At 35.1% G+C, this 12,865-nt stretch overlaps 1 protein-coding gene across 1 annotated transcript in view; it reads left to right on the forward strand.

The window, feature by feature from the left end:
* The first annotated feature begins 8,648 nt into the window (after nucleotides 1-8,648).
* LOC128554163 (uncharacterized) overlaps nucleotides 8,649-12,865 on the forward strand; it is a 49,343-nt gene continuing 45,126 nt past the window's right edge. The window contains exon 1 of the mRNA XM_053535413.1: nucleotides 8,649-8,714. The gene's annotated coding sequence lies outside the window, so the exon portion shown is untranslated. The remainder of the gene's footprint in view (nucleotides 8,715-12,865) is intronic.

A 12,865-nucleotide genomic window follows, 5' to 3' on the forward strand; every position in this document is an offset into this window, starting at 1 on the left:
GATCATGTTTAAAGTACATTCTAAGTAATCGTCGTAGGCCATGTTTGTTTACATATAAGCAATTAGGAGTGACCTGTCGCTTTTATTTTAAGATTTGGATTTTCCAGACTGTTCCATTTATTAAATAAGGGATTGAAAGATATTTGACTTATTTAAAACTATAAATATATTTCAAATACTGAGCAGATTGAAATTGCATCAGTAGCTCAGTTGGTAGAATTGTGGAATCTTGCTAGTGATTTAGCTTTTGCGATTAGGAGGCTTTGTGTTCGAATCCCACACAGGACAATTTGTTTCATGATTGAATTTGTTTTATTTATATTTTTCATGTTTTTTTTTTAATTTCATTTTATTTCATCATTTCAATTTCATTTTTAATTTCATTCGTACAGTTTCAATACATTCAATACAGTTCAAAAACACGCGTCCAATGGAGCATCCTCATACTCGCTGGCAGCGTCGGTTTCCTCCGAATCAGTGTCGTCAGCTCGTTGAATGACCAAATTAATTGTCAAGAGCTATGTCAACCATGTTGAATAATTCACAATCAAGAAGATATTTGAAAAAACTATGTTATATGCGAAAATAGCAAAATGATACAAGTAATGCAATTCAAATACATGTTTAACATTATCATCATTTTAAAATGTATGTTAGCAAAATATAAAATGAAAAAAAAATTAATAAAATGAAAAAAGTATTGATCTCCGTTGGAATTCGAACTCACAAAAGTTAGATTCTAGAGCCGTCACTTACCACTTACCACTGCACCATGGCGTCTAATTGTGGAAGAGGTAGTCATTTAAATATTTATTGTAAAAATAAGTTATAAAAAGGTAGCGTACCCTTTTACTGAAGTGGTTTATTCCAGTAACCTTTCAAATCTATTAATAAAAGCGACAGGTCACTCCTAAATGCTAGTATAAACATACGAGTTTACGATATATTTTGAAAAAGAATAGCTGTCTGTTTTTTATTGAGTCGGCTAAACGCTGTAAAGCGTTTGACGAGTCCTTGCTATCGCTCGATTTCTCATTCTTAAATGGCCTCACAACACAGCGAAGTGATGTAGTTCCATTAGATTGTCTCTAATTGCAAAGAGTTCATTGATCGAATGAAGTTCATTTATGTCAATCCTATTTGCTATGACCAATATACGATGTAATCTGTCATATTTATGACTTGTAATTGTGCAATACTCGAATAAAGCCATGTATTTTCTTCCGCGGTAACTCATTAAGCATAAACACGCATAACGATTCTGCGGGATTTGGTAATACATTTGCGCATATGATTATGGTGACGAATTTTATGCCCTTTTGTCACAAAATAGCAAATATGATGTTCGTAAATTCAAATAACAACTGCATATTAACTTATTAGCCAAATTATCCATTTGTTACCCTGTCCGTTTCAAAAAATAATCTTTAAAATCATTGCGCAAATAACAAATTTATTGCGCTGTGCATTTTATGAATTGCGCAGGCTTACAAAGCTTGCGTAACATCCAGCGAAAGACAAAATATAGTTCCAGAACATACTGCTAGTATTTTATTGAGTGGGTACCTCTGAAAGCATTGGAATGTCTCTTATCAAAGAGTTTACCACATCGATGAAATTAAATTATGACAGCTTCATTTTAAATGACCCGAATAAGATATGTGCAGTACGTTAATTCTTCCGCGAGACTTCGCGGATGAATCCTAACTACATTCTGGACACTTGTCGGCGAACACGCGTGACCTGTTTATAACAACGCTTCTATGATCTTGCGTGGGTTGAATTTTGCAGTCAGTAAACGGATAAATTATCGGAAGAAGAAGCTCTTACTGGTTTGTTTAGTTACTACTGATATTAAAAATGATTTTATTTCTTATTTTTTGAGAAATAAACAAATCGGCGAAATATTAAATTGTATTTTCTTGTAGTTTTTGAAATCGAAAGTAGATCGTCTATGTTTGGCTGCTTTGACGAAACGAAACAACTTTTTTTTATGAAAAGATTTAAATAAGAAGTAATTTAACCGTAAACTTCAATGTCAGATACTGCCAATCGCTGCTAAATTTCTTCGTATCATCACAATTTGTAAAATATATTGTTGAAACTGGAGAAAAGTGTAATCGTATCCGGATATAATATTTTGGGTAAATATCGAGCTGTGTTATGAAATTTTAACATTCAAGTAACATACATGATAGATATAATTGTAACAGAAATGATTCTAGAATTTATTTTTATTACACCTACATATAATCTATATCAGACTCATATTCTAGTCCTGAGGTATGATCTGAAAGTAAAAAGATGAAGCGACAGTCATACTTTGGATATTGTAATACTAGAAAGAATCTAGGTAATATTTAGAAATTGAAACAGATGATTTTCAGTTAAAATCGCACCAAAGGCTGTATCAAGGGTCTACATATTCAAAAATTTCTTGTGGTAATACCCCAAACCCTACTTGCAGGAGGGGGTATCCTCCCACACCCTTCCCCCATATTGCCACTTTACAGTTTGATACATTTGCCCTTTTACCACCTGCCGCAATGCCCATTTCAAAATCTGACTGCAATTTAAAGCGGAAAGAAACACCCCTCCTCACACCCACCCTGCTACCGACCACGTAAAAATGGCTCAAACATTTTTCTGCCCAGTCTGGGCCTGTCTGTCTACATGAATCAAAATGGATAATTGAAAGTGGATGGACTTCGGGATAACAGACATGATTTTTAAGGGGTTAACAAGTCTGAAATAGAATAAATGATAGTTTTAACTAAAAAAGAACTGCATTTATTAATATCGGTTACACTATATATTGACACTCAGCAACATTTACATACATGTATCTCTAAACGCAAAAGTAAGTATACTTTAAATTGACATCACTTATTGATCGCGGCAGATCATATTGAATAGGACAAGTATATGTGCGCTGGGGAAAATATTTCATGATGGACCTGTGAATTCTTTACTTGTGGGTGAAACAGGTCTCATAAGCGTAAATACGACTAGCTTCTACTGATTATAAAACATACCGTACGATTTGTTGTGAATTAACTGTTGTTGTACTTTTAGTAGTTCAACCGCCACCCTTGTTTAAGAGCAACATTTAAAAAACACGTTTTTTTTTCATCCTCAAGTAATAAGTAAGTAGACTCGCCCAGTTTAATCAATCTAGACGCATAATCTAACTATACATAGAGCGCTTACTTCACCCGATTTACATTCGGAACATTTTCACGCGTTTCGGGCATTATCGTATGTTTAACATGGGATTTTTGAACCGTCCAAAGATGTTGGAAATGTTTGTCTCATTGTTTATTTTTTTAATATTTTGTTACTGCTTTCATTGTCTACCACTTTTTTTCCACCCTTGCCTGAAAAAACAGTAGTGAGTTTGTAAACTGTTCAGACAATTGTGCTCTGTTGAAATTTAACCAAACACAAGTTTACCTGCATAAACAGAAAGCATGATATGTCACCATGCGCGGATCCAGAGGGGAGGGCGGGGGGGGGGGAACCGGGGATCCGGACCCCCTCTGGAAAATCTTTAAAAAAGGAAAGAAGACAAGAAAGAAAGAAAATGTTTTTCGAAAAAGGCAACATTAGGACTGCATGTAAAGTATATACGGCTGCTGCTACATACGACCCCGACATAATTCATATTATTTATCTAAAAGAAGCTAAGAATTTTACCTTCAAGAAAGCTTGATTTTATCATTTTCCCAAATTTAACAGGTTAGTCCATAAAACTGTCCCAGAATGCAAAAAGTGGGGGGCGGGGGTGCAGGGGATCGGACCCCCTATGAGAAAATTGGCTGTGTCCGTGCATGGTCACTATACCTGTCCAGTACTGGACATTATGGTTAACGCTTCTTTCCTGCACAAATGACAATTTCGCAACTTTTGTCCGGTTTGTACAAATTTCTGGCCGCGATAAACCATTTGACTTGTAATATGATTGAACAATACCTAACATATGACAAGGCTATCGCCAGGCCCATTATAATATCTGTAAAATACCAGTTCTTTCGTCCATCCGTTACAAATTGTATGTGGCAATCCGCGCTGTGAAATTTTATATTATAAATTGTCATATTCAAATTTTATCATGTGCGAATATATACCAGCCGATAATTGCCTCTTTTGGCAATGCCGGAGGCAAATGTTTACTGGAAAAATATATAAAGTCATGGGCAGTATCTTAGTGTCAGCTGTCAAATTGTAGTTTGTACTTTCAACATTTTTATTTCTGCGAACCACTCTTCAATTTTAGAGAAATATATTGGGTTTAAATACTTGTATAATGTCAATCAAAGTTTTACTAGGCATCGACCGAATGTTCATTTCATTTATTGTAACAAAATCTCTCTTTAGTTGGGGAAAAAAAACTAAAAATAAACTGAAACTGGTAGACTATACTGTCAGTACATCAATCATTAGCCGACTCAGGCCCTTCAGGCCTTTGATTGTTCTTCTTGAGAAGGAACACTTAGAATCGGTAAGTCACACTTGACTGAGCAACTGACCTCGAAAGCTGTTGTCATTACAAGCTGGCCAATCATACTCCGTGACCTAAGAAATAACCTCTGACGTTAAAATTATTCTTTCCTAATTGAGGCGACTCTCTGGCTGAACGCGCTCTGCAGATTACACATTACTAAACCCGGGGATGGAAAAGTGGAGTTGTTGAAACTGGCCAAACATCTCATTTGTCACAAAGGTAAACATACGTCGTTACCTTCGAATACATGTTTAATATGTGAAAACAAACCCCATTGCGACCCTCTCATTGTGCACAACAAATTCATGAATCGAATGCCCGGATGTCACATTCACGAGATTTAAAACAGATACTACTAAATTACAGCCATGAATTACTTGATTAATGACCGCTAAATTTGTTGTGTGCGAGGTCGACGACTGTTAGCGCATCAAATTACAAGTAAATTAGGATCCCATCATATATATAGCACAAAAATGACTTACCAGCTTTGAAGGGGTGAACATTTTTCTTCCATGAAGTCAGGCAAAAAGTAACTGATTAAAATCAAACACTTCCGTAAAATATCCACTATTCACTTATAATGTCCGCTATATCATCTCTATAAACTTCTCGAAAATTCTACATGCGTGGACGATTTTCCAGTAACACGTGGACATTTTTGGACTGAGTTTAAATCGGGTCAACGTGTACAGCCAGTGTTTCTTAATTGCCGTATTTACTCAACTGAAAGTGGTAACGGATTTACTTTGTTGTTGGATTTAACAACTTATTTTAGCGTAATTACTGTGGAAATAGTGGACTTGATATTTTTTTCAGGCAATAGAAAACAACATAGTTCTTTTTCAAAATTTTAGATTTTTTTGTATTTTGGTGCAGAAATAAACGCCCCCTTGGTGCAAATGTAACGCCCCCGGGGCGCTTAAACGGTGGATATGGAATGCAAATAAGGTAGAATGGTCTTGTCATTGCGTCCAATCCTAGTATTCCACACACTGATGACCAATATTCAAAGAAGACATTGCAACCAAAATTTACAAGATGATCATTATATATTTATATACATGTGCCCTAGAAGGAACTTTTGCTATGCTTTAACTTGTAACCTCAATAAATTATATGTCATAATGATATTATATATTAATAAATGGATATATTTTGTTACAGTTTAGTCACTGAACATCGCCAGTCCCAGATAGTAAATCACTCTACCGCTGGGACGAATCAGCATCTCTATTAAAGCAAATTAAAAGGTCGGCGACAATTCCGCTTCGCCATCGTACTGTAACGCTTCGCCATCGGACCGTCGTACATTTACCCTTCGCGTTCATGGGAGCAGGCGTTGGCCCTAACGGAACACCGTAGGTTTAAGACTACATCTGTGCATGCTTTCGACTATTTCCACTTTCATTAAAATAGTAACAAAGGAAAACTCTCTTTGTACTATAAATAGAACAAGTAGACGATACGGATAATTTTACAAAATGTTTTCGGTTTAATGCGAACTGTTTCTGTTTTGATCACAAGCTGCTATACTTGCAGTCTTTGATATAGTTCCTAGATTGCAAAACCAGGCTAACCTTTCCTTTTAAAAGGAAACTTTATTACTTCTAATTGTTTGCGATTGCAAACAAGTGGCGCACATATGCGCACCTAGCCTTATTCATTTGGCTTATAAGGATGACCTATTTTATGATCTTATGTTTTTTAGTTGTCATCCCTCTAAGGGACGGCGTCAGTCAAAAGTTATCACGCGGTCTCTAAACATTTTATTCGACGCCGCCAGGAGGCGGTGTCGAGTATATGGGATACACTTTTAGGTGGCAGGGGAGCGGTTTCGTAGTTTGGCCCCGGTCGATTTTCTGTATAAACAGGACAGGGTAGATATAAAGGCATATCTATCTTACTGGTTATTTATCATTATTAATTCTTTAATATATCTGGGGAATGAGGAACGGTTAATGATTCTACATGGCGGGTGTTTTAAAATTCCTAGCTTCGTACTTCCGGTTGAGGCTAAAACATAAACGTCAGAACAAAAAGTCGGCCAGACGCTCGGCTGTCATCCATCCACTTTTTTTCAAGTGCAAATTAGGGAAATAAAGTGGTGGTTGGGAGACACATTCCACACCACCTGGGTATGCATCTATGTTCGCACTATACATATATGCTACGAAATTGGATTTAAAAATATAAAATAGATGAATGGCAGAGTTCAAAGTGAGGCCCGGTTAGGCTAATTTTGGTCTATAAAATTTGGGTGATTTGGCCAAATTTCACTACATCTGGCATGGAAAGCGACAGGTGCATAGGACCGGAGAGTCTTCTTTATGTAGTCTATAGTATCTGCAATGGTCCATAGTAGTTTCAAAGAAAAATAAGCAAAAACGAGATTTCTATGGATATTTCAACACTGGTACCCACACGTCAATGTGGAATTCGCAAATCTGCACTCCCCTGCCACCTTATTTTGGACATGTAAAGATGGTAATGAATAGTTTCGGAATAATAAACTGAACACAGTGATGTAAAGTTTGTAAAAGGACCCACGATATTGCACAATAGATTTTAGTGAATAAACAAAAAATGGCAAAAAGAAAATATAAGAAATGTATGTAATGCAACTTATTATGTGATATAAAACAATGCTATCTGTCTTTCCTCTCCTTATTTGTCGAGCAGAAAAGATTTTTTTTATTTACAATTTCGTCAAAATGTTGATCCGATTTATTGATAAGGGAGGTTACTCTGTAAGTCAAGTTTTCTATTTCTGACCTTAACATGACCTACTTACCTATCTAATTTTCTATAAATAGAACACATCGCAGATATACCATACTGCAACGCGTGAATTGCGGACAAGGAAGCGTTCATGTATTTTACAATAATTAACCTTTCAGTAAACTTCGAGAGAATATTAAAAAAATAAAAATACGGAAAATTAAACTTTGCCTGCATAAAATTCCTTGAAAAACGTATTAACATATTAAATAAAGGAATCAATAAGCATTATACATGTTGAAATGAACGTAGGAAGTACCACACTTAACTTATTTTTAATCTTTTGTCTTATTTTCTTTGTTGATAAATACAGTGATTTAATTTCAGAATGTGCACATTTTTGCAGTTTCCTTTTACAGTTGTATATTTATTTAATTGTTATGGTTACCTTAACTTTGAAGCATGGAGTTTCCCATTTGTGACCACATGTACAACTGGTCAGAATATTTCTAAATATTTTATAGACTCCTCTTGATTCAAACCTTTGACTTTTTTTTTTGCTTATGTGTCATATACTTACTGTTTACAGATATTCACTGTCAACTAAGATGGGCTATCATTTGGCTGAATGTGTCAGTGACAAGTTAATACTTCTTTAAAATGTGGTTAGATCGAAATATCAAAAACCATGGGACCAAAACTTATCAAAGCATCAGTGACTTTCAAATAGATTTCCTTGTTGAATTTATATTTTCATTAATTTTATATGACTAGTCAGTTGCTCTTGTTGTATCATATCTTGTTACTTGTTTCATTTTTCCTTTTATTACTTTTATAGATAGCTTGTTTTTTGTATCTGTCCATTCCTGTCTAACTTAAAAAAAGATTTTCATTAAAACATTTTCTACACTTTGGCAGTGGGTTATTATGCTTGCTTAATTTCTTGTAATATTAGATTTGAATCTAGACACTGACATATTCCTAGTAACCTTACGGTTCAACGAGGACTTCAAGTTTACCGTTCGTCCAAAAAAAAAATGAATTCTATGATATTCCAAAAGAAAGTAAGAAAGATTCTTGACATTTGCTTTGTGAATAGGAGCAATTTAAAGATTATTCATGTTATATCAATCTTTTCTTGGACAAGATTTTTGGTTGTTTTGGCAACGGAAACTGTATAATCTGCATTCTGAAATCTATAATGTAGGGGTGACTAAGGTCCATGAAACTTAGTCAGTGAATAGAAAACACTCATTACATTATATGATAATAAAAATAATGGTTTCTGTGAACCACAACTTTGAAATAATTATCTTTCAACATTTCCTCATTTCTCAACAAACTGCATTTCTGTGAAACTTCATACACATGCTCCTTTCATAGGTGCTGACCTTAGTTGATGAAATAATTACTTTAATTTTGTAGAATGTAAAGGGACCAGCTACTCGCAATGTCAATGTCACTGCAGGTAGAGGATTTGTAATGCGTGGTAATACTTTTCTATCATGCTTATTCTTCATGCTCTTAACAGTTTATAACGTATTATGTGCTAATGTTGATAATGTTTTACCAGTCAGACTAACCAAACTAATAATTAGGTTATTTCTCATATTGCAATAAATGTACTTCAGACACAACACTTGGCTGCGTCTTTGATGCTTGCATCAATGAATTTCCTTGTTATTTATTGGTATGCTAAACAATTTTCGTATGTGGGACATGAAGCAAGTCACGTGACAGGTTTTCGATCCTGTACAGATTTTTTCTTCGTAGATGTGTGATACACTAATACTTTATTTAAATGATAAAATAAGAAGAAAAACTTGGGTCACGTGACACGTTTCGACCATCTTCGTAACACACTGTAGTTACAACCATCTCGGATGACCGTGACCTAATTCACACGATCCTTTTGTTTACTTTTTATTTCTACAATTGGTACATTTTTCTTAGATACAAGAATTTGGTGGTGATGTAGGATTACCACGATTATCGGAGAATTGTGGAATTATGCTTTTTCTTAATATTAAATTGTGTATGACGTCATCAATATCCGCGTACATAACATGAAAACAAATAATCAGCTGTTCAGTGAGCTGATAACCTTTGATAGAAATGAGTAAATGGAAATGTGTTTACATTACTTCTGTTAGGATTCTGGTTAGGAAAATGTGGTTAGTTTGCATAAACAATAGATATAAGATTGTTTAGGATATAATTTAATATATTTAAATTGCCATGACCTGCAGATGACCCCAATTATTTTTGAGATCATTAAAAGAACATTCATTATGACTGATCTGAATTTACATTTCTGGCGGCGGAAAACCTTTTGACTTGTTAAGACTAATGCGCACCATTTCTGTGCAGTCGTGAAACATCCTTATCATCCGTAAAATACACATACCACAAAGGCGGTGATCAGACCGCATTTCTTTGGTGCCGATGTTACAGTAGTTACATTATTTTTTATTGGGCGTTTCAATAATTTTGTACATATATATATGCGTTTGCAGCTGTCTGTTTCAATGTCTTTTATCATTATCATCTGCCTTTAAGGATATTATTTATTAATATACAAGTATTTAGTTACAAATTGACACTGACATATATTAGACAAAGACATTGTGTGTAATGTCTTAACATTTTATTGAATTACTGTAGCAGTATGTACAGAAATCAGTGTATTTCACATTTTGTTTCTACAGTGATCTATATTTTTGAAACTATACTGAAAAGAGATTGACCTAATAAGTTTGCAGATGAGGTTGTCAAAATACATTTATTCAGGAAGAGGCTAAATTGTTCACCTGAAATATTGTAGTTTAGCTGTATATTACCTGTATTATAAGAATGATTTTCATGAAGTTTTTGTGGGTGAAAAAGTAGGTCTCTAGGTCATGGTAGGTCTTTAACACTCTAGAGGCCAGATTTATGATCCTATCTTCATGAGACTAGGTCAGAATGTTTGTCTTGATGACCATTAGGTGGAGGTCATATCTTTATTATGTGGGGTCAAAAACTTGGTCACCTAATCAAATCAAAGAAAAAAATTGCCTACACTTTAGAGACCACATTTATGACCATATGTTCATGAAACTTGGTCAGAATGTGTATCTTGTTGAGTCCTATGCTAAGTTTGAAACTGGTTCATATGGGTCAAAAACTAGGTCACCCGTTCAAATCAAAGGAAAACCTTGATAACGCTATTGAGGCCGCATTTATGACTCTATCTTCATAAAATTTGTTCAGAATGTTTATCTTGATGATTCCTAGGAACATTGTGAAACTGGATCATGTGGAGTCAAAAATTATGTCACCCACTCAAATAAAAGATAAAACCTGTTAACATTCTGTAGGCCACATTTATGACCCTATCTTCATAAAACTTGGTCAGAATGTTTATCTTGATGATTCCAAGGCCAAATTTAAATCTGGGTGATATGGATTCAAAACCTAGGTCACTCGCTCAAATCAAAGGAAAAGCTTGTTAACCGTGACTCTAGAAGCCACATTTATTACCCTACCTTCATGAAACTTTGTTATAATATTCATTTTGATGATCTTTACTCCATGTTCGAATGTGGTAACAAAAACTAGGTCACCCAGTCAAATCAAAGGAAAAGCATGTTAACACTCTAGAGGTTGTAGGCCCAATTACTCAGGTCATCATAACCGTCTTGTTCTTTTAGATATCCAAGAATCATTGAAACAATGTTACCTTACTATCATGATTTTGACCAACATATATTTTGAAAGTATTTTAGTATATATTTTATCTTACCTCTATCAAAGAAGAGGTGATATGTTGTTTATTCGTGTCTTTCGGTCTGTATATCTGTCTGTCCGTTTGTCCGTCCTTCAGTTGGTAGACACTTTTGTTTTCGACCTAACCCAGAACGCTTTATCCTACATCGGCGAAACTTCATAGGATGATTGCCTGTCGTCGGTAGATGACTTGCAATGCCCAATCTTCATGGAATAAATACCTATGATCATTAGCCGACTCAAATTGTTTTGCTTCAGTCTTTCAAAGGTCTAGGACACAGTGAGTGAAAATTGTTTCTGCCCAATAACCAGGTAAGGCTTTGGCCTTTAGTTGTCATATCTGTTACAGTTGCATTTGGTGTATAAGTAACTGAGGTTCAGAAGGTTAAAGCTCAAGGTCAGATTGACATTATTTGATAAGGAGATAAGGCTCTTGGGTTCATAATTGTCACAATTTTACATACTTATTTAGCTTCGACAGGCCAGTATGTGGACAGGGTCGTATGTGTTTTACGAACAGATTTTTTTATAATTCCCTGGGATGTATTGATTTGCTAATTGTCTGTCAGTTGGTCAGATACTGTAAAATCATTTAATTTCGTGGGCATGAAATTTCGTGGTTTTGGTCAAAATGGCAATTTTGTGGGGATATGAATTCGTGGATTACAACTTTTGAACATAAAATGAATGGGGATTTTACTTGTTCGCTGGGATTAAATTTCGTGGATTGACTCAACCACGAAATCCACGAAAATTAGTCCCCCACGAATATTAATGATTTCACAGTAGTATTTTGTTTCTGATAAAACTAGAGAATGCTTTAATAACTTGAGAATGTTCGGCCTACAAACGTTATACGATGATTGTCTGTGATCACTTAATAGTTGTTTTTTTTTCAAATTAGTAAAAGTTTAAGGGTAAAGGGACCAACAAACTGAGATCGATTGTAACTCAGTAAATAAGGAACGCTCTGGCCTGTAGTAGTTAAAATTCGTTGGCGAGCATTGTTTGCGGTTAGTAAATAACCACTATTGTTTCAATGTCCAATAAGTCAAATGTAAAGATCACTGTGACATTCAGACTGAAAAAACTTTCCGACTAGTAACAGCAGAATGCTTTTGATTAGACTAGCTCCTAGACTATGATATATCTTTTTTACAATTTTATGATTGAAGTTGTGAACTGAGCCAGTCTATATCCTATGTCCAGTAATAATTTCAACATCATTCCTCGGTGGAAATTTCTAAAATAGACTGGCTTTTATCTTTAAGAAATTGAATTCGTCAAAAAAAAATGGAAAAAAATGGAAAAAATATATTTATTATCAGTCTAGTGGCTAGTCTAGCTTTTGATTGTTATTGTACAACTTCATGGGATGATTGCCTTTGGTCAGTAAAAAATACCGCTCTATATTTCCTACACCCCTTGATGGATTTTCATCAAACTTGGGTCAAATGATGACCTCATCAAGGCGATGTGCAGAACTTATGAGTCAGCCATGCCGGTTCAAGGTCAAGGTCACAACTGAGGGTCAAAGGTTTGAGCCTTTCATTTTGTGTCTGCTCTGTATGTCCCAATTCCCTTGAAGGATTCATATGAAACTTGGGTCAAATGATCACCTCATCAAGGCAATGTGCAAAACTCATGAGTCAGCCATGCCTGCTCAAGGTCAAAGTCACAACTCAAGGTCAAAGGTTTGAGCCTTCCATTTCGTGTCCTCTCTATATCTCCTAAACCCCTTGAAGGAATTTTATAAAACTTGGGTCAAATGATCACCTCATCAAAACAATGTGCAGAACTTATGAGTCAACCATGCCGGCTCAAGGTCAAGGTCACAACTTAGGGTCAAAGGTTTGAGCCTTCCATTTTGTG

This window comes from Mercenaria mercenaria, unplaced genomic scaffold (genome assembly GCF_021730395.1).
Source record: "Mercenaria mercenaria strain notata unplaced genomic scaffold, MADL_Memer_1 contig_4774, whole genome shotgun sequence".
NCBI lineage: Eukaryota > Metazoa > Mollusca > Bivalvia > Venerida > Veneridae > Mercenaria > Mercenaria mercenaria.